The sequence below is a fragment of the Triticum dicoccoides genome, chromosome 6A, assembly GCF_002162155.2.
Source record: "Triticum dicoccoides isolate Atlit2015 ecotype Zavitan chromosome 6A, WEW_v2.0, whole genome shotgun sequence".
Classification (NCBI taxonomy): Eukaryota; Viridiplantae; Streptophyta; class Magnoliopsida; order Poales; family Poaceae; genus Triticum; species Triticum dicoccoides.
The window spans coordinates 334903873-334927207 of NC_041390.1; positions in this window are offsets into that span (position 1 = coordinate 334903873).

The following is a 23335-nucleotide window of genomic DNA, read 5'->3' on the forward strand; positions in this document are numbered from 1 at the left end:
CACGCCAAGGAGAGTCACATCCGGACACGGGTGCAGTCTTCGGCCTTCGTGTTCTTCACATCCCATCAGTCCGGCCCATCGCTAACAGGTCGGACGCCCGAGGACCCCTTAGTCCAGGACTCCCTCAGTAGCCCCCGAACCAGTCTTCAATGGCGAGGCGTTCGGCAAAAAGATTGTCGTCGGCATTGCAGAGCGGGTTCCTCAACCAATGACCTCCAAGTAGTGTATTCGACCTTTCATTTAATGTGGTACCCCTCGGCTTCTGTGTATCAACAACTTCATCTACCATGTGTCGAGTGAATGCGAGAGGTTAGGGTATTTTTGCACATAACACCCCTACCACGCGAGGGACAACGTTTATTTAACAAGATTGGATCCTAGATCCATTCAATCATCTCGTGGAGAAAATCCTCAAAGGTCGCTAGGAAAGAACACTACAACATGTCTAGCGTACCCAGCCCTTCCTCCCATCCCTGCGGCCCAGAAAGAGGCGAATGGGAGAAGTGCTCCATATCCCACCTTCAGCTGGTGGAGCTGCAAACGCAGGGGTTTAACCCCCCTGTGGATCTGGTCCCTGTTCGAGCAGGGTTGGCCTCCTTTGACGGCAAAACCTAGGCAGAGGATTTCCCCAATCCATCCATTCCTCTGAGGGCTTCTGGAATATTATGGCCTCTAGTAGCATAACTTTACTCCGGCTTCCATCCTGCACATTGCGGGTTATGTCGCTTTATGCAAACTATTCCTGGGTTGTGAGGCCCATTTTGAACTATGGAGAAAGTTATTCTGCCTTGTCCCACGTAACCAGGAGGGATCGATATTTGAAGTGGGTGGAGCCGAAATATGGCGCATTGCCGAGACCGGATACCTATCTGGCACGCCGAAGAGGGCGTCTGAAGAGTGGACTTCCAAGTGGTTCTACATCGAGGATGTCGTACTCCCAGACCCCGCCCGGAGGGGTCTTCCTGAGTTCACAAGTTTTCCCTTGAAGAAACGTCATAGCTAGCGCCCTCAAAGCCTCGAATAGGAAGATAGTGTAGAGGTTCGCCAACTCTTGAGCAAGATAAGGATGCTCGCCCTGTCCGGATATACGATGGTCGAAGTAATGGCGACCTCCATAGTGCGGGGGGTCCAGCCACTCCAATACAGAGGACTTCCCATGTGGCACTATAATGGGGAAGATGACGCCTCCCGTTGCGGCACGAAGGGTCCAGACGCCCCTGCCACACTGGCCAAAATATTGGTCGACCTGTTGAAAGGGGAGGAAGAGGAGTTCCTGTGCATCAAGCACAGGGAAGGATATCCCATGTATAGTCCTCCTAGCTGGGTAAGCCCCCAACTCCTCTCCACCAATCATTCTACTCCCTGAGATATGTTGAAGGAACACTAACCCATCCATTTATAATAGAACTGGCGAAAGATTTCTGAGGGGCTTTACAACCCTGCCCCACAGCCCGAGGGCCACAATCGGGACCTTGACCCCGGATTCGAAGAGGATCCGGATATATTTGTGGTGCTGAAGAATGGGGGGTTTTACCAAAAAAGCTATGACGGCATAGAAGTGGCCATCATCGCCGATTATCCCCGTCTTCTTCTCGCTTCACACATAAGTAATCCGGCGATATTTCATCTGAAAAAGTTTTCTCATACTGCCTCACCCACCGCACTGTCATGTGCTCAGAAGGGGAGGTGCTCGGCGCGTCATGCTACCCTAGGGGCATCTTCGAAGAGAGTGCCCCCTATGCCGGGCAAGCCTTCGAAGAGGAAGGCAAACAAAGATATGGCCGAGCCTTCATCAAAGAGGTATGGATTTACAAATATGCACCTTGGCAGTCACATCCAACTATGACCTTTATGTTTATCCTGTATTCAGGAAAAAAGTGTGTCGGACTATATCCGGGGGTCCGGCTGGTCATACTCCCCACAGCCAGGATCCAGATCCTACCGTAAAGACGGGGGCTGATGCAGGGGTAACACCGGACTGTCCTCCAGCCGAGGATTCGGTGGATGTATCCATCACTAACTCCAAAGTGGAGAGCGCCATGAATCATCGGCACCGCAGGGCCGTTTTACAAGACCCCGGCTTTTCAGAAGAGGCATTTAACGCCTTCAGCTCGGCTGATGCATACATCCGAGCTGCTCGAGATGGGCTTAACAGAGCCACAAGGCAGCATTTAAAAGATGTGCGGGTAAGTTTACTTTGTCTGACTATGATAACCATATACCAGTAGCCCCCGAGACTTGAAGCAGTTGGTACAACTAATTTAAGTATCGTTGTATAACCAGGTTCTTACAGACAAGAACGACCTATTAGCCCAAGAGCTAGAAAAGTTCCAGACGCAGCTAACTGCCGCCCATGCCCAACTAGAGAAATCCAAGAAGGCATCTCCTGGTAATGTTCCCCTCCATCAAGAAAACAGAATGGTATACCAATAATGTTAACACGGTTGCTCACCTCTTATTAGGATCACTAGGTCAACTGTAGGAACAACTGAAAGCTGCCCAATACGGGGAATGAGAAGCCAAGAAACTACTAGCCGTGGGCGAGTGTGTGCTCACAAAAGTCGTACTGGAGAAGAACAAGCTCCAGGATTCGAATACCTGATTGGGCGAGATCTGAAAGATGTACGTGCCCAACTGGACGACTTCGTGAAGGAGAATAAAAGGTTGCGCGGCGGCATGTTCAGTATGTGGCCGAATTTACCTTATAATAGTTTGGAGAATATCAGGAACTGACAAAGTTATATCTGTAGGTATGGTGACTGGCCATCCCGAAGATGAGATGTCAGGGTTCTCAGGCGATCTGCTAGAAGAGCTATCGCGTATTCATGAGCAAGCCTGGCAGGCGATGCGAAGCGTTGCCAAAGCCTTGTGGCCATCTGCCTCTCCTCCAGGAAAGATGGAGGAGCTCCTAGAGCTATTCAAGGGGGCGCGGCGGCACTTTCGATTGTGGAAAATATCGGCCTACCGGGAAGGGGCTCGAGAAGCCTGGGCCATGGTGAAGACACGGTACACCGAGCTTGACCCGAATCATATGGCTCCGGTCAGACCTCTAGGGTCAGAAGGGAAGGAAGTTCCCGTTAATTTGGTATATGACCAAGTAGTAGTAGCTGCCAAATATTCCCAGCAGGATTCTAAGTTAGATAGCCTGCTGGAGGGTATAGAGGAGGAAATTTTTGAGTCGAAATTACTGTGTATTCTTCCGTCTAGCTGAATTGTAAAACGATTGTCATGGCAAACCTTTTCGCTTTGCCCTCTGGACCCGAAGGCACGGAGTGTTTCCGAATACCCGTGCAGCCGAATAGACTGGGGTATGCGTGGAAACCAGGCGTAGGGGTCATAGTTGCTTGAACAGACAAGTTGTATCCAGCTAGTTATGTTATATTACATTATGTAAGAAACATCTTCCAGAGAGAATAGTTCTGTTAAGGTTTCCTTTCCCTGGGTGTGCATGCGTTAGAGCGCATGTCCGAACTGTGATTGAAAAAATCACAGTATATATATATCTTTTGGGGGTTCGCAAATGGAGCGAATGCAAAAAACATCTTTAATTCACCGACCGAATATTCCCTTAAGAACGCTAGCTTTCGGCTTCACCCAGTCTGAGGTACACATCCGGATGACCCGGCAGTAACAATCGCAGAAGTGCTCCCTTTATGCCCTAGCCGAACTAAACAGAACGTAGGGCATAAGCACAGGAGCCAGGCAACCCAGCTTGGCCAAAACATAAGTCATATCCATGCATATAATGTCGAAGAAAAGGTACATATGGGAAAAACGCATATGTGATGAGCTTGATGCCCGGCTAATAATAGCAAGCTTCTGTACAAGAAGCCCCCAGGTATAATGGACGTACATATTTGAAGGAATATGTGTGCGTCCTGGGTGCGCGGTCTAACCGCACGAAAGCTTTAAGGCTAAAGAGAAAAACTAAAAGAGAGAGAAAGAAAGAAAAAAAGTATTATGGAAACCGCGGGGAGAAGGAGACGAACAAAGAGTTCGACGCTTGGGCATAGAATCTTCTGAGTCTGGCCGCATTCCATGGGTTCGGCTCGAGGCGATTATCTGACGCATCACGCAGGCAGTACGCTCCTCCGGTGAGAACTTCATTAATGATGAAGGGACCCTCCAATTTGGGCTTGAATTTGTCCTTTTTCTTTTCCGGCAAGCGTAGAACGAGTTCGCCAACATTATAAGACTTGGCCCGTACTTCTCTGCTTTGATATCTGCAGGCCTGTTGTTGATAAAATGCAGAACGGGCTTTTGCGACGTCACGCTCCTCCTCCAGGGCATCTAGGTTGTCCTGCTGATCGAGCTCGGCCTCTCTCTCTACGTACATGCGCACCCGAGGTGAGTCATGTATAATGTCGCAGGGTAGCACAACCTCTGCGCCGTACACCATGAAAAAAGGTGTGTATCCGGTAGTTCGGTTGGGCATGGTCCGCAGCCCCCAGAGTACAGAGTCAAGCTCCTCGACCCTATGTGCATCTGATTCCTTCAAAGACCGCACCAGCCTGGGTTTGATGCTGCTCATTATAAGACCGTTGGCCCGTTCGACTTGACCGTTTGTCTATGGGTAATAGACAGAGGCGTAATCGAGCTTGATGCCCAGATTAGCGCACCAGGTTTTCACTTCATCGGCTGTAAAATTAGAGCCGTTATCATTGATGATGCTGTGTGGGACACCATAACGGTGTACGACGCCGGATATGAATTCTATCACCGGCCCGGACTCGGCTATTTTAACTGGTTTGGCCTCTATCCACTTAGTGAATTTATCCACCATGACTAGCAGATAATTTTTCTTATGGCTTCCTCCTTTAAGGTGTCCAACCATGTCCAGTCCCCATACTGCAAAAGGCGAAGTGATGGGGACTGTTTGTAGGGCAGTGGGGGGCATATGGCTTTGATTGGTGAAGAGTTGGTATCTGACGCAACATTGGACAAGGTCCTGTGCATCTGCTTGGGCCGTCGGCCAATAAAACCCTGTGCGAAAGGCCTTGCTAACAAGGTCCCGAGATGCGGTGTGGTGCCCGCCGAGACTGGCATGAATCTTAGCCAGGAGCTACCGCCCTCCTCCTCGGAGATGCATCTTTGAAGGACTCCAGTAGCGCTTTTCTTATAGAGTTCTCCGTCGTGAACCTTGTAGGCCTTCGAATGCCCGACAATGCGGCGGGCCTCATTGTGATCCTCAGGAAGTTCCTTCCTATTAAGGTAGGCCAAAAAGGGTTCGGTCCATGGGGCGATGACTGCCATGATGAGATGGGCTGACGGTGTTATTTCGGTGGCTGAGCCTCCGATGATATCGGTGTGTTCGAAATCTGGGGTTGTGTTCGGATCCAGACTAGTGTTGCCACTTTCCCCCTGCCACACCACAGATGACTTGCAAATCCTTTCAAGAAAGACGTTAGGTGGGACTGGGTTGCGCTTGGCACCGATACGAGCAAGAACGTCTGCCGCTTGATTACTTTCTAGGGCCACGTGATGAAACTTGAGTCCCTCGAACCGAGCCGACATTTTTAGGACGGCATTACGATAAGCCGCCATATTCGGAACTTTGGCATCAAAGTCTCCATTTATTTGAGATATTGCAAGGTTTGAGTCCCCGCGCACTTCCAGGCGCTGTATGCCCATGGAGACTGCCATTCGGAGACCATGCAATAAGGCCTCATATTCGGCTGCATTATTGGAGTCTGTGTATAGTATTTGGAGTGCGTACTGAACGACGTCTCCCGTGGGGGACGTCAAAACGACGCCTGCTCCTAGCCCTACCAACATTTTGGAGCCATCGAAGTACATAACCCAGGGAGTTCGGCCTCTGTCCATTCGGCGACGAAGTCAGCCAGTACTTGGGATTTAATAGCTCGACGTGGTTTGTATGTAATATCAAATGGAAGGAGCTCAATGGCCCATTTGGCAATCTGGCCCATGGCATCGCAGTTGTTTATTATGTCATTGAGTGGTACTTCGAAAGCCACCGTGATCGAACACTCCTGGAAGTAGTGTCGTAGCTTTTGGGATGCCATGAAGACCGCATATGCTATCTTTGATAACGGGGGTACCGGGATTTCCATGGTGTAAGGATAGTGGATACGTAGTATACTGGCTTCTGGAGCGGGAATTTATGTCCGTCCTGTTCTCGTTCAACGACGAGCACGGCGCTCACCACTTGATGTGTTGCCGATATGTATAGTAACATGGGTTCGCCGATGTTTGGTGCGGCCAGGATTGGGTTGCCTGCTATAAGGGTTTTTATTTATTCCAGACGGCTATTGCCACGTCTGTCCACTCGAAGTGATCCATTCGTTGTAGAAGGCGATAGAGTGGCAGTGCCTTTTCTCCCAATCTGGAGATAAAGCGGCTTAGAGCTGCCACGCAACCCGCGAGTGTTTGGACTTGTTTAAGGTCTGTTGGCATAGCCAATTGTGACAAAGCTCAGATTTTGGCTGGATTTGCTTCAATTCCTCCATTGGAAATGATGAAGCCCAGCAGCTTTCCTGCAGGGACGCCGAAAACACACTTTTCCGGATTGAGCTTAATTTCATATGCGTGGAGGTTGTCAAATGTTAGACGTAGGTCGTCTATTAGTGTTTCGATGTGCCTTGTTTTCGTTACGACGTCGTCCACATAGGCTTCAACTGTCTTTCCGATCTATTTCTCCAGGCATGTTTGGATCATGCGTTGGTAAGTGGCGCCGGCGTTCATGAGCCCAAAGGGCATGGTGTTGAAGCAGAATGGCCCATATGGGGTGATGAATGCTGTTGCAGCTTGATTGGATTGCTTCATTTTGATTTGATGGTATCTGGAATATGCGTTGAGGAAACACAGTGAGTCGTGTTCTGTGGTAGCATCAATGATTTCATCAATGCGGGGGAGGGGGAAGGGATCCTTAGGGAAAGCCTTATTAAGGTCTTTAAAATCGACCCACAGGCGCCAGGACTTATCCTTCTTTGGTACCATCGCCAGGTTTGCCAGCCAGTCCGGATGTTTTATTTCTCTAATGAATGCGGCCTCGATTAGCTTGGCTAGCTCCTCTCCCATGGCTTGAGGTTTGGGTTTGGAAAAGCGCCGCGGTGTTTGTTTGACCGGTTTGTATCCCTTTAATATGTTGAAGATGTGTTCGGCTAGCTCGTGTGGGATTCCTGGCATGTCAGAAGGCTGCCAGGCGAATATATCTCAATTTTTGCGAAGAAAATCCCGTAGTGCGGCGTCGACCGTTGGGTCTAGCTGTGCCCCAATAGATGTTGTCTTCTTGGGCCAGGGATAATGCCTTAAGGGCTAGGGATTAGGTTTTATTTTCGCCCCAAGAGGGCGTGATATCCGCTGTTGAAAGGGGCTTCAAAAGCGTGTAAATGCCTCCCGCCCAAGAGGGCGTGATATCCGCTGTTGAAAGGGGCCACTTGGAAGGTTATTTCTTCGGAGTGATAGTTCTCCAGCGTGTCGAATACCACGTCGTCTGTTATTTTTCCCGCACACTGTGCTTCCCGACTAGGAATAATTCCTCGGAAGGTCGTGCTGCTTTGCTCAATGCGGCTCCTGTCTATTTCCATTTTGCCGCCATCCATGATAACCTTGGTGAGCCGAAAGCCATCCATGATTGGACTGAGGACCAAGGAAGCTGGTGCTCGGATTGTCCTATATTTTGGTTCGTCACATGCATTAAAAGTTATAGCCGTGTCGTTCCAAGGGTTTATTGCTGCTATTTGACAGACTTCAGCGAGTCCGCGTAGTGCTCTTTTGCACCTATTGTTCGAGGCAAATGTCTCGAAGACCGTCAGTACTTTGGGGTCATCGTCTTCTGGGGGTGTTGTTTCGGGTTATTCTTGGTGAGGATATCCACACCGCTCTTGGCAACTTGCCAGAGTATCCAACATGCTCTGAGGCTATGTGTTGGTATCTTATCCGATGTTGCATGTATTTTGCATGGCCCATCAAGCCATCCTTCCAGAATGGTTCCGCGCCCCATACTAGACTTATATTTCTTTACTATTGAACTGGGCGTGTTACAAGGGTGCGCCCTTTTCGCCTGAATGAGGGGTTGAGTGGGGACCGATGGTTCCCAACGGGCTGCTTGAGTTTTCCAGGTGCTTTCCATTGTGTTGTACTTCCGTATGATAGTTGCCAAGTCAGCGAAGTGTAGTATGTGACAGCGGTTGATGGCGTTGAGGATTCTCTCATCCCTGCAATTGTTGCAGAATACTGAGATCGCTTCCTCGCCGCGGCAATCTTTGATCTTGTTTTTGACAAGAAGGAATCTGGCCCAGAAGTGGTGGACCGTTTCCTGAGGCTGCTGTTGTACGCTCATGAGAACACTTGTATTCGGGTGGGTGGGTGGATCAAAATCTGAACCCTGACCCAATTTGGGATTCGAAGTCTGAAGGTTTTCTGAACTTAACAGATCGGGCTCCGAGATATCCACTGATTTCTTAGGCCCGTCGTCCGATTCTATGTTCGGAGGGCAGGATGCATCTCCTCGCAGGTGGGTGTCCGACTCTTCGAAACCGAAGATCCAGACATAGTCCGTCCTTAGTATGGGGGAAAGTTGTCGTCTCGCTCCTCGACTACCGCTATCTGGTGGGTGACCGGTGGAGATTTGAGTTCTCTCTGATCGGGTTTAAGCCCAATTTGATCGTAGTCTGTAGCGACCCCCAGGGCGGCGATGCGATCTAGGAGCTCGTTTAAGGACGAAGGATCCATTGGATCCATCTACTTGGAGTGTTCGGAGTCAATAAGAAGGGGGTTTTCGATGACCCGAGAGGTCATCGTCGGCTTAACGACCAAACAGGCGGCCATGGTAAGGCCGCCCAGCCGGAGGGTTTGGGCTGGAGCTAGCGCTCCTTCGGCGGTGATATTATCCTTGAGAATAAGGCGAGACATCGATCCAGTCGTCGACATCATAGTCGAACTGTCAATGAAAGCACCAACGTCGGTGTCAAAACTGGCAGATCTCAGGTAGGGCATCCCGAACTGTGCGTCTAAGGTTGATGGTAACAGGAGACAGGGGACACGATGTTTACCATACATCCTGCTTGATTGATCTTGATGAATATGAGTATTACAAGAGTTGATCTACCACGAGATCATGATGGCTAAACCCTAGAGGTCTAGCTTGTATGGCTATGGTAATGAATATCTCCCCCTTCCGGACTAAGTCCTCCGGTTTATATAGACACCGAGAGGATCTAGGGTTACACAAGGTCTGTTACAAAGAAAGGAATCTACATATTTGGTCGCCAAGCTTGCCTTCCACGCTAAGGAGAGTCCCATCCGGACACGGGTGCAGTCTTCGGTCTTCGTGTTCTTCACAGCCCATCAGTCCGGCCCATGGCTAACAGGCCGGACGCCGGAGGACCCCTTAGTCCAGGACTCCCTCACAGAGAGCGATAAAATACCAATTCCTACTGTAGTAGGAATATAAACAAATTTCCTAGGACTTCCTAATTTATCAGGATTTTCGGAGTTACAGAAGTGTTCGGGAGTTACAGATTACTACAGACTGTTCTGTTTTCGACAGATTCTGTTTTCGATGCATAGTTTGCTTGTTTTCTAATTTCTATGGCTTATATTGCTTAATATAAATTGTAGAAATGGTAATGTACAGTAGGCATGATGTGAGAAAAATTATGAATCTTGTCTTGACAGTACCTAAGTGGTGATTTTCTTTCTTATACTAACGGAGCTTATGAGTTTTCTGTTGAGTTTTGTGTTGTGAAGTTTTCAAGTTTTGGGTAAATATTCGATGGACTATGGAATAAGGAGTGGCAAGAGACTAAGCTTGGGGATTCCCTGGATGGCATCCCCTCTTTCGTATTTGTTCATCGGTAGCTTTACTTGGAGCTATATTTTTATTCACTACATGATATTTGTTTTGCTTGGAGCATCATTTTATTTTATTTTGTTTTGGTTGCTGTTTGAATAATATACCAAGATCATAAATTCTTAAATGTTAGAGAGTCTTCACATAGTTTCATAATTATTCAACTACTCATTGATCTTCACTTATATCTTTCGGAGTAGTTTTTCGTTTGCTCTAGTGCTTCACCTATATCTTTTAGAGAATGACGGTGGTTTTATTTTGAAGAAACAGATAAACTCTCATGCTTCACTTAAATTATTTTGAGAGTCCTAAACAACATGGTAATTTTCTTTGGTTATGAAACTAGTCCTTATATGATGGGCATCCGAGATGGGTATAATAAAAACTTTCATATAGAGTGTGTTGAATAGTAGGAGAAGTCTGATACTTGATGATTGTTTTGAGACATGAGGATGGTGATATTAGAGTCATGCTAGTTGAGTAATTGTGAATTTGATAAATACTTGTGTTGAGGTTTGCAAGTGCCGTAGCATGCATGTATGTTAATCGTTGTGTGACAACTTGGAAGCATGAGGTGTTTCTTTGATTGCCTTCCTTATGAGTGGAGATCGGGGACGAGCGATGGTCTTTTCCTACTAATCTATCCCCCTAGGAGCATGCGAGTAGTGCTTTGGGTTTGATGACTTGTAGATTTTTGCAATAAGTATGTGAGTTCCTTATGACTAATGTTGAGTCCATGGATTATACGCACTCTCACACTTCCATCATTGCTAGCCTCTTCGGTACCGTGCATTGCCCTTTCTCACCTTGAGAGTTGGTGCAGACTTCGTCGGTGCATCCAAACCCCGTGATATGATACGCTCTATCACACATAAGCCTCCCTATATCTTCCTCAAAACAACCACCATACCTACCTATTATGGCATTTCCATAGCCATTCAGAGATATATTGCCATGCAACTTTCTACCGTTCCGTTTATTATGACATGCTCCATCGTTGTCATATTTCTTTGCATGATCATGAAGCTGACACCATATTTGTGGCAAAGCCACCTTCATAATTCTTTCATACATGTCATTCTTGATTCATTGCACATCCCGGCACACCATCGGAGGCATTCACACAGAGTCATATTTTGTTCTAAGTATCGAGTTGTAATTCTTGAGTTGTAAGTAAATAAAAGTGTGATGTTTTTCAAATAAGTTTAAAAAATATTGAAGTGCCCGTGTAACAGATGAGTTCTCGTCTGAAACCCTGATACTCCGAAAGAGATTGTCCAGTTTGTACACGAAGTGCGTCCAGTTTTTGCCGTGAGCCTCTCTACTCTTTCGCACATGCTATGCGGGTGAAATGATGATACCATGCCAAGTTTCAACATTTTCACAGTTCATTTTGTAGTGATTTCAATTTCACGGTCATTTATCTCTCCAAACAATTAGGTAAATGACTAAAAAACAGCAAATGATGTCAGAACATGTTGGAAATTGATGACATCGCTTTGAATGCTGCATACTAAACACAAAAGAAGTCGGGAGTTCAAATAAGTTTAAAAAACATTGAAGTGCCTGTGTAACAAATGAGTTCTCGTCCGAAACCCTGATACTCCGAAAGAGATTGTTCAGTTTGTACACGAAGTGCGTCCAGTTTTTGCCGTGACCCTCTGTACTCTTTCGCACATGCTATGCGGGTGAAATGATGATACCATGCTAAATTTCAACATTTTCACAGTTCATTTTGTAGTGATTTTCAATTTCACGCTCATTTAGCTCTTTAAACAATTCGGTAAATGACTGAAAAACAGTGAATGATGTCAGAAGATGTTGGAAATTGATGACGTCGATTTGAAGGCTACATACTGAACACAAGAAGTCCGGAGTTCAAATAAGTTACTAAAAATAAAAAAGAGGTGCAATGCTGGTTAATTTGCTTCAAGCCTTTCGGAATAGTGGAGACTGCACTGCACATAGCTCAGTGCAATCTATGCTATTCCGAAAGGCTTGAAGCTAAGCAACGTGCAGGTGAGCATTGCGCCTCTTCGTCATTGTCTCTGCACTCACGGCTTATAAACTGCTCATACTGCCTCTCTCTTGGCGAGGTGGGACTAAAAATCAGCTTACTAAGAAACTCTAGTACCGGTTCATGCCATGAACCGGTACTAAAGGTCTTCATGGGGGCCCTAGCCTGACCACAGCCACACTGGCCTCATTACTACCGGTTCGTGGCATGAACCGGTACTAAAGATTGCCCACGAACCGGTACTAATGATGTCCGTCCGCCTAGCTGTTGGAACCGGCACTAGTGGTCACATTAGTGCCGTTTCAAATTCAAACCGGCACTAATGTGCTTCACATTTGACCCTTTTTCTACTAGTGGATGGACAGCGGGCCAGCTATCAGGACCCCGATTCCAAGTCACATCGATCTAGCCAGTAACACCTCATATCACTTTGCGGCCTCACGCACGGTATTCCCACGGGTGTCGCCTTACCATTGCCCGGGACCGTTTGCGCCTTTTGGCTCACTTATGTGATAGTGTCGCTAGCATCCATATGACAGAGAACCCGGGCCAACATGGCTAGTCGTGAACCCAAAGCGGCACTAACTTACGGGGACGGGCATACATGAATCAACATCGAGCATGTCGGTTAGCAGTGTGCGAATCCGGGCTGTAGCACTGGGCTAATAGGACTCCGGTGAACCGGGCCGTAGCAGGCTAGGCAGGACTCCAGATGTCACCGCGTGACATTTCCCTGAAGGGACAAACACAAGAACGAAGTGAATCACATGCCGGCAGTCAAGTGTTCTGGAGCAGTAGTGCTGGGCTAGCAGGACTCTGGTGAACCGGGCTGTAGAGGACTACTATGGCTCATGGGAGCACTAGACTACATTTCCCCATAAGAGAGGCTGTCAAGGATAAACAACTAGATTGTCGGATCCCACACATACCAAGCATTTGAATCATACACACAATATGCTCGATATGTGTAAATACAACATGGCATCACAACATAACTCTACGACTCAAGTATTTATTCATTAGGCTCCGAGGAGTGAGACATTACAAACATGGGTCTCATGACCCAACATTCAGAGCATACAAGCAACAAGCACAAGCGGAAGCTTAACTTGTCTGAGTACAGACAACTACAAATGACGAAGGCTCACAAGCCTGATTATCTACAAGACCCTCCCAAGGTACAAGATCGTAGCTAAGGTAACAAGCCAAACGTCGAAGTCCACGTGGAACCACTAGCGAGACCGACGTCTCTCTGCAAAACATAAAATAGGCAAACGTGAGTACAAATGTACCCAGCAAGACATACATCAGAACTAGCTACATATGCATCAGTATATATAAATGGGGTGGTGGAGTTTGACTGCAGCAAGCCAGCTTTGACGCGGTGGCTATCCTGAACTAAGACTGTTGGTAACTCTTTTGAGGTGGCGCACACGAGTCCACATATTCAACATATCAATACACCACTATGGATCCGCTCTCGTCTCCCTACGAGAAGGCCATCCATAGCACTCACACTTATCTTGCGAGTTTTACAGTATCCACTTTCACTTGTCTATGAACTATGCAAGGGGTCCAAGTTTCCATATCCGAGGAATCCGGCTATTCGAATAGATAATGATAACCCTGCAGGGGTGTACTTCTTCACACACGCTCTCGCCACTTACCACCATGTACACGTCGTGTATCTCGGCAACCTTCAAGCGGAAGCCTGGTGAGGGAGTCGGCCACGACCTGACTAATCACACAAGTCTCTCGTCCAGGTTTATCGCCTATTTGGGTTCCATCCGCAAGGAGATCCGGACGGGGTGTCGCTCACGGCCCCAAACGATGTGTACATGGTTCCCAAGCCCACCATCCGGGTGCCACTTGGTACACCGGGCCACTGTGCCTAGTCTGTCCCAAGCCCACCTGTACCGGGTGCCACTTGGTAGAATACTAACACTACCTACAAACACCAGAAACTAGTTGCAATTCCTGGACAGAGATCGAGTTGATTAATAAGTCGAGAGAGCTTTGAGCGCCCGAAGCCCAATGTGTGGTAGTAACTGTTCATGGATCACAAACATAGAACCTAGTTCCTGTGGATGGCTGCAATGAGAAAACCCACCATGTACTCCTATATGGTCTCTCACCGCTACCTTTACCAAATCGTGTTCACACACTTAACTCACACACAGTAGGACATGTTCACCACATTCCAATTCATCCCCGATGAATCGGACCTGACTCAACTCTAAGCAGTAGCAGGCATGACAAACAAGCATGAATGAGTAGGCACATCAGGGCTCAAACAACTCCTACTTATGCTAGTGGGTTTCATCTATTTACTGTGGCATTGACAGGTCATGCGGAGGAAAGGGGTTCAACTACCGCAGCATGTAATAGTTGAATCGCTGTTGTCCTAATGTAGTAAAAGAGAGCAGGAGCGAGAGAGTGGGATTGTTCGGAATGAACAAGGGGGTTTTGCTTGCCTGACACTTCTGAAGAGGAACACACTTCATCAGTGTCATTGTTCTCGTCGTCGGTACACGTCTACCGAGAGGGGACAAACACCGACAATTGAGAAAGAACACAATCAATGCAATGCCACAATATGATGCATGATCATGACATGGCAATATGCAGTGATTTGAGCTAATGCTTCTAGCTATGATTTAAATTAAGTTGGTTTGAATACATGATTCAAATTCCAACTCCATATATGATTACTTAAATGCCCTTTATTTGTTTTGTCCAAAACAGAGGACAAATATTGTTCAAACATGCATGAAAATGGTACAGATGGATTCCTTGAAATTTTCTGATAATTTTTCATATATAAATTATTTCATTCTGAGATACGGTTGAATTTCTATGATTTTTAGAAGTTTGGGGTATTTTCTGAAAATAATAAATCATTTAAGATTTATTTAAATTCCAGGAAGGAATTATTGCGTCAGCATGACCTCACAGTGACGTCAGCAGGTCAACGACTCGGTCCAGGTCAAACCTGACATGTGGGGTCCACACGTCAGTGACATAGTTAACTACCAGGGTTAATTAAAATTAAACTAACCTAATCTAGATTAGTTAAGGCCTGGGCCCACATGTCAGTGGCACTTGCTCTAATTACTGATTAAGTTAAAACTATTAGGGCACTGGGCCCACTAGTCAGTGACTATAGGTTGGTTAGCTGGCGGCGATTAGCACTAATCACGCGGCCACGTCAGCACCCCGGAGTTATGCCGGCGACGACCAGAAATGCGGCAGAGGTTAGCCGGACTTGCGCTGTAGTCGACGGTTGGGGGCAGAGAGCATCTACAGGGAGCTGGCGGGGTGGCGCATCCAACAGTGGCGGTGGCTGGGGCTGGGCTGGCCGAAGCTCACCAGAACGGAGCTCGCGGCGGCGGCCGAAATTCGGCCAACAACGGTTTGGGCGATGCGAGGCACGGAAGGAGCCGTGGATGGTCGTGTTCGACTCGAGGGAGTGCGGTGAGTGCATCTGTGCTATCGGACACGAGCTTGTGCGGCCGTAGCCATGATGGTGACATGGCCGGTGGCGGGGAGATCTCGACCTCGACGGTGGGCTAGTTAAGGCGCGCTATCGCAGAAGGGAAGAGGGGGGAAGCGATCAGGGGCTCACTGGGGGGCGGAGGAGAAGGTCAGCGGGCTCGGGGACGCGTCGGAGCGGGAGCACGGTCGCCGGCGATCTCGGTGACCCGAGGAGGAAGAAGACGTCGGGGACGGCGCTCCGGGGCTCTTCCCGTCGCGTGGCTCGGTGTAGATGGCGTATGGGTCGACGGCGGAGCTCGAGGTCACGTAGGAGAGGCGCGGGGGAGGCTGTGGGCGCGGCAGTGCTCGTCGGCGGCCTTGGGTGGCAGCGGCGCGAGCGCTGGGGGAGAGAGGGAGGAACCAGAGAGGGGGAAGATGCAGGGGGTGCCGTGGCGCTCTTGGCGCCCTCCAGCAGCAGCGGCGGCAAGCAGGAGGTGGCCGGGGCGCGTGCTTGCGTGCGGTGGCCACACACCTCTCATCCTCCTGGCGGGAGGTTGAGGGTGACTGGCACTACGCTGTGGGCTGGGCCGCACAGTAGCAGGCCGGCCTGCTGGACAGGTAAGTGCCAGGTAAGTTTCTCCTTTCTCTATTTTGTTTCTGTTTTCTATTTCTGACGTTTGTTTTAATTTGGTTTTTGAACCAAACTAATTTTCTTGCTTCTGATAAACTTTGCAGGGACTAAAAGGATTATTCCAAAGCCCCTCAACAAAAATCAGAATTATTGGAGTAATAAAGTATTTATAGTATTTATTTGCTCCAATTCAAAATACAATATGTGTTAATTCAACAATCCAAAATGTCATGCAAAAATGTGCATCACCTCTGGTTGCTGTTTCCAGCATTTTCCAAAAATGATGAACATTTTTGAAGGCCATTTGGGTTCACTGAAAAATATTTTAGCTAAACCTGGTGGATTCCTTTTATGCTAGGGTTTGAACATCCCCCATTTCAAGTTTCCATGAAAGTTAAACATGATGCAAGCAAGATGCAAACACTAGGCAGCACTAGAAGCTAGGGATGTGACAGCTCACCCCTACTAAACAAGAATCTCGTCTCGAGATTCAAGTCGTGAGGTAAGGAGATAGAGGGACACAAGCTAACACAATCTTCACGATCTAGATGTCTTTCTCGAGGATGTTGATTCATTGCATCACCTTGATCTCGACGTCTTGCTTTGAGAACTACATCCAACATGACAACGAGTAGAAATGGGAGAATTTAAGAAGAATCGATCTTCTTGAGGTTCGAGCAACTTAGGATCATCTTAATGATCACAAGATCAACTCATGGGATGAGACATAGAAACATCTCTGGAGCTGAGAGGCAAAACAAGCATCAGGAGGGACGGAAGAAACAATTTGACGAGGGTTTCAATGTAGTGAGGAAAAATTGCCATTCCATATCGGGGTACCTCAGGAAAGGTGACTCGTGGAATTATTCCCTTAAGTGGCAAAAAGAATTACTTTTGATACAGAGTTCATTGATGCTCTCTATTCCAGCCTAAGTCAATTCACAAATGATCGTTTGAAGAAGTTCGAAAGGATGGCATACTTAGACTAGAATGGATGATCTGGACTACCTTGTTGAAGACAACGCAATGGATGATTTTTCTCATCATCGAAAAATGGATGGGACCCATGGTAGGACCACTTCTGAAGATGATCCGGAACAATTGTTGCTGAGCAGGGCAGCCCATAGGAGATTGGCACAATGGCGGTGCAAGCTGGGAACAACATGCAGATGTTGAGGATTTTTTCAACCATCATATCTGCCTGATATTCAGATCTGGTTGGTAACAGGATATTTCAGACGTCATGTCTAGAAAAGAAAGTTTGCAACACAAACCGACAAGATGACATTGCGAGATTCAAGGGAAATGAACTACGATAGCAAGCTCCAAAATATGAGCTGGTTCTGCTACATACATGTGAACACACTGTCCCAGACAAGCATGATCACGTAGTAGTCTTATAATAAAACACTACCGAGTTCTGATTGGGAACCATCATTGCGGAGAGCGAAGTCCTGCGCATGTACCTTTGGGTCCTTAAGGGTTAGCACTCAAGAACTTCTTTTCCTTGAATAACTCAATCATTGGCTTGGTGTGCTAGGGAATACATATGGACTGGAGGCAATTAATCTACCAAACCATAGAATACATTCGCACATGCATAACTGACTTAGGATTGTACCAGAGGAAACAAAAACAATCTTTCTCAAACTCACAGCGGCAACTTGCACCAAATGCACATGAATTCGAGGAAGTCACTTCTTCCATCCAAGCATAAGCTTCATGAACGGAACACGAAGGCATTGCTTACAAAATTTTCAACACATGATTGATGTTCAACATGAATCATGGGGGAGACAAAATGCTGCTGATGGGTTCAACAACAACTCATCGGAATTTCCATATCACTGGACTCCCACCATCATGTGAACATGGTGATAGCAATGGTCAGACCAAAGGACGTAATGGTGTATGCTTGAGGGATCAACCACGAGTAAGACAACATTACGAACATCATTGGTTCTGATTTGACTTGACAATAGCCCATACTCAAGTCAAAGTTTTGACAAGGCAATAGATCCAACAACTGATCCCGAGGGCCAATCGATGGAGATATCATCTTTCTTCAACACACATACACACCAAAAAGATAACCCTTAACATGAACTAAGTCAGATAAGCTTTTATCTTCCAACACTCCAGGTTGTTGTTTGGCTTAACCAACTAGCTCAAGGGTATCCCACACAGATTCTTGGAGAATGGATGGTTTGGAGGAAAACCAACATGATCACGGACTCAACATAGCGGTCAGGTGACAACCTGGTAATACTTCCGAGAAGATATTCGGAACATCACGAACCACCGATATGTTACTAAGCTCGAGAACAATCTTGCTTTTCAGAGCAAGACAATATGATCAAATAAGCAAGGGATTGAATAATCCTCACTCATTGATCGAGGAGTGCACCAGAAATAAGGACTAGGTAGCTCAATCTATCCTAGATTGATGATTCAATAACCAACACACTAGGAATGAGAATATGGTCCATTTACTACCAAGCAACTAGTTGCTAGGAGTATTGATTTCACACATCATGATTCACTTGTCGGTATTCCGGTCGTAGCAACACGGGAACTGAGGAATGAACAACGATGGCGAGAGGTGTCACTGTATCAAGAATTCATAAGATGGTGTGCAATTCCCATGACATTCTTGACATAAGACGGTAATACTTCAGGGTAGAACAGAATCAAAAGCTGGATTGGCATTTTGATCTGCGAAATACAACTACTTTGACCCAATCCTAGATATGGACGAGGTACTGGAGTTTGTTTCTCCTAGTCATTCTGAAATAGAATGGCTTGACGGACTACAAAAATAATAGGCATCGATAACATGAACGCACAACTATTCTTGACTATCAAATGATAGACGGGGGTCAGAATACAACTAAAGAGAACAACTCAAGGAACATATAAATTTTTGAGTTGTGGATTCATGGGTTAGTATGTCAAAACGAGTTCAACATATTTCTTCCGGATATCCCATGCAGAATGATAGAACTGGCAGAGTCACAATATAAATGGAGTACTCCTCAAGAGCACCCTGGTTGTGATCTTTTGGTTCAAAAGAACATCTGCCATGATGGTTCATGGTATTGTTAGAATGACATATCATGGACCTCGAGGACTATCGCAAAGGTTACTAATATCTTAAGGGAACTAGCAAATACTAACAACATGAAGTAGGGTGAATCTCGGGTTCAAAAGCCCAGGTGTAGAATACCTACTACTAAGTAGCATCACGAGATGCTTTCTAGAATGGTGGCCAGAATCATCACACTGGGAACACCAAACATGGCTAGATTACTAACTCTAAGTTACCCTAGTGTCATAATAACAATTCCAACATATATGTCGAGGAAATAGAGTACCTCAACTCACCGATTAGTGTGCTTAATCTGGCCCAAAAGGACATCAGGAACGGGAGGAAGGGATTTGCAGATGCATCAGACTATTTAGAAACCTGGGATGACTCGGACAGCATAACGGCTGTAAATGCTCAAAATGATTTGAGACATCATGCAAAATGGTGGCATAACCACTCAACATAACGATATCAAGGTTCTGAGGCCAGCTATGAACATATGGAAGTAGTAGGAACTGAACTGAGGCTTGAACTCAACAATCCTAGGCAACTACAATTTAGTAACACGTAATCCTGAGAGATAGAAGAGAAGCCTAGTTCTTAATCCCCCCAGAAAAGAAGAGGTTGACTCAGATTAGAAGGGCATAAGGTAAAGGAGTAAAAAGAGCCTTACGTTCCCTTCCACAATCAATTCCCTTACATAACTAAAGCATTTCTAGACACAACTTCGACTGGTTTGGCTTGGTAATCCTACAGGCAGTCAGGCTCTGGTACCAAAGCTGTCAGGACCCCGATTCCAAGTCACATCGATCTAGCCGGTAACACCTCATATCACTTTGCGGCCTCACACACAGTATTCCCACGGGTGTCGCCTTACCATGGCCCGGGACCGTTTGCACCTTTTGGCTCACGTATATGATAGTGTCGCTAGGATCCATATGACAGAGAACTCGGGCCGACATGGCTGGTCGTGAACCCAAAGCCGCACTAACTTACGGGGAAAGGCATACATGAATCAACATCGAGCATGCCGGCCAGCAGCGTGCGAACCCGGGCTGTAGCACTGGGCTAACAGGACTCCGGTGAACCGGGCTGTAGCAGGCTAGGCAGGACTCCGGATGTCACCGCGTGACATTTCCCCAAAGGGACAGACACAGGAACGAAGTGAATCACATGCCGGCCAGTCAAGTGTTCCGGAGCAGTAGTGCTGGGCTAGCAGGACTCCAGTGAACCGGGCTGTAGCGGACTACTATGGGTCATGGGAGCACTAGACTACATTTCCCCATAAGAGAGGCTGTCAAGGATAAACAACTAGATTGTCGGATCCCACACATACCAAGCATTTCAATCATACACAAGACATGCTCGATATGTGTAAATACAACATGGCATCACAACATAACTCTACGACTCAAGTATTTATTCATTAGGCTCCGAGGAGCGAGACATTACAAACATGAGTCTCATGACCCAACATTCAGAGCATACAAGCAACAAGCACATGCGGAAGCTTAACTTGTCTGAGTACAGACAACTACAAATGAAGAAGGCTCAGAAGCCTGACTGTCTACAAGACCCTCCCAAGGTACAAGATCATAGCTGAGGTAACAAGCTAAATGTCGAAGTCCACGTGGAACTACTAGCCAGACTGAGGTCTCTCTGCAAAACATAAAATAGGCAAATGTGAGTACAAATGTACCCAGCAAGACTTACATCAGAACTAGCTACATATGCATCAATATCAATAAAGGGGGGGGGGTGGAGTTTGACTGCAGCAAGCCAGCTTTGACGTGGTGGCTATCCTGAACTACGACTGCTGGTAACTCTTTTGAGGTGGCGACACGAGTGCACATATTCACCATATCAATACACCACTATGGATCCGCTCCCGTCTCCCTACGAGAAGGCCATCCATAGCACTCACGCTTATCTTGTGAGTTTTAGAGTATCCACTTTCACTTTTCTATGAACTATGCAAGGGGTCCAAGTTTCCATATCCGAGGAATCTGGCTATTCGAATAGATAATGATAACCCTGCAGGGATGTACTTCTTCACACATGCTCTCGCCACTTACCACCATGTAAACGTCGTGTATCTCGGCAACCTTCAAGCGGAAGCCTGGTGAGGGAGTCGGCCACGACCTGACTAATCACACAAGTATCTCGTCCAGGTTTATGGCCTATTTGGGTTCCATCCGCAAGGAGATCCGGCCGGGGTGTCTCTCACGGCCCCAAACGATGTGTACAGGGTTCCCAAGCCCACCATCCGGGTGCTACTTGGTACACCGGGCCACTGTGCCTAGTCTGTCCCAAGCCCACCTGTACTGGGTGCCACTTGGTAGACTACTAACACTACCTACAAACACCATAAACTAGTTGCAACTCTTGACAGAGATCGAGTTGATTAATAAGTCGAGAGAGCTTTGAGCGCTTGGAGCCCAATGTGTGGTTGTAACTGTTCATGGATCACAAACATAGAACTCAGTTCCTGAGGTACGGCTGCAATGAGACAACCCACCATGTACTCCTAAATGGCCTCTCACTGCTACCTTTACCAAATCATGTTCACACACTTAACTCACACATAGTAGGACATGTTCACCACATTCCAATTCATCCCCGATGAATCGGACCTGACTCAACTCTAAGCAGTAGCAGGCATGACAAACAAGCATGAATGAGTAGGCACATCAGGGCTCAAACAACTCCTACTCATGCTAGTGGGTTTCATCTATTTACTGTGGCAATGACAGGTCATGCAGAGGAAAGGGGTTCAACTACCGCAACATGTAACAGTTGAATCGCTGTTGTCCTAATGCAGTAAAAGAGAGCAGGAGAGAGAGAGAGAGAGTGGGATTGTCCTAATGCAGTAAAAGAGAGCAGGAGAGAGAGAGAGAGAGAGAGAGTGGGATTGTATCGGAATGAACAAGGGGGTTTTGCTTGCCTGACACTTCTGAAGAGGAACACACTTCATCGGTGTCATTGTTCTCGTTGTCGGTACATGTCTACCGAGAGGGGACAAACACCGGCAACTGAGAAAGAACACAATCAATGCAATGCCACAATATGATGAGTGATCATGACATGGCAATATGCTGTGATTTGAGCTAATGCATCTAGCTATGATTTAAATGAAGTTGGTTTGAATACATGATTCAAATTCCAACTCCATAGATGATTATTTAAATGCCCTTTATTTGTTTTGTCCAAAACAGAGGACAAATATTGTTCAAACATGCATGAATATGGTACATATGGATTCATTGAATTTTTCTGATAATTTTTCATATATAAATTATTTCATTCTGAGCTACGGTTGAATTTCTATGATTTTTAGAAGTTTGGGGTATTTTCTGAAAATAATAAATCATTTAAGATTTATTTAAATTCCAGAAAGTAATTATTGCGTCAGCATGACCTCACAGTGACGTTAGCAGGTCAACGGCTCAGTCCAGGTCAAACCTAACGTGTGGGGTCCACACGTCAGTGACACAATTAAATACCAGGGTTAATTAAAATTAAACTAACCTAATCAAGATTAGTTAAGGCCTGGCCCACATGTCAGTGGCACTTGCTCTAATTATGAGAGCACTGGGCCCACTAGTCAGTGACTATAGGTTGGTTAGCTGGCGGCGATTAGCACTAATCACGCGGCCACGTCAGCACGCTGGAGTTTGGCCGGCGACGACCAGAAACATGGCGGAGGTTAGCCGGACTTGCGCTGCAGTCGACGGTTGGACGCGCAGAGAGCATCTACGGGGAGCTGGCGGGGTGGCGCATCCAATGGTGGCAGTGGCTGGGGCTGGGTTGGCCGGAGCTCACCTGAACGGAGCTCGCGGCGGCGGCCGGAGTTCGGCCAACAACGGTTTGGGTGATGCGGGGCACGGAAGGACCCGTGGATGGTCGTGTTTGACTCAAGGGAGTGCGGTGAGTGCATCTGTGAGCTCGGACGCAAGCTTGTGCGGCCGTAGCCACGGTGGTGACATGGCCGGCGGCGGGGAGATCTCGACCTCGACGGTGGGCTAGTTAAGGCGCGCTATCGCAGAAGGGAACATGGGGGAAGCGATCAGGGGCTCACTGGGGCGGAGGAGAAGGTCAGCGGGCTCGGTGACGCGTCGGAGCGGGAGCACGGTCGCCGGGGATCTCGGTGAGCCGAGGAGGAAGAAGACGTCTGGGACGGCGCTCCGGGGCTCTTCCCATCGCGTGGCTCAGTGTAGACGGCGTATGGGTCGATGGCGGAGCTCGAGGTGACGTAGGTGAGGCACGGGGGAGGCTGTGGCCGCGGCGGTGCTTGTCGGCGGCCTTGGGTGG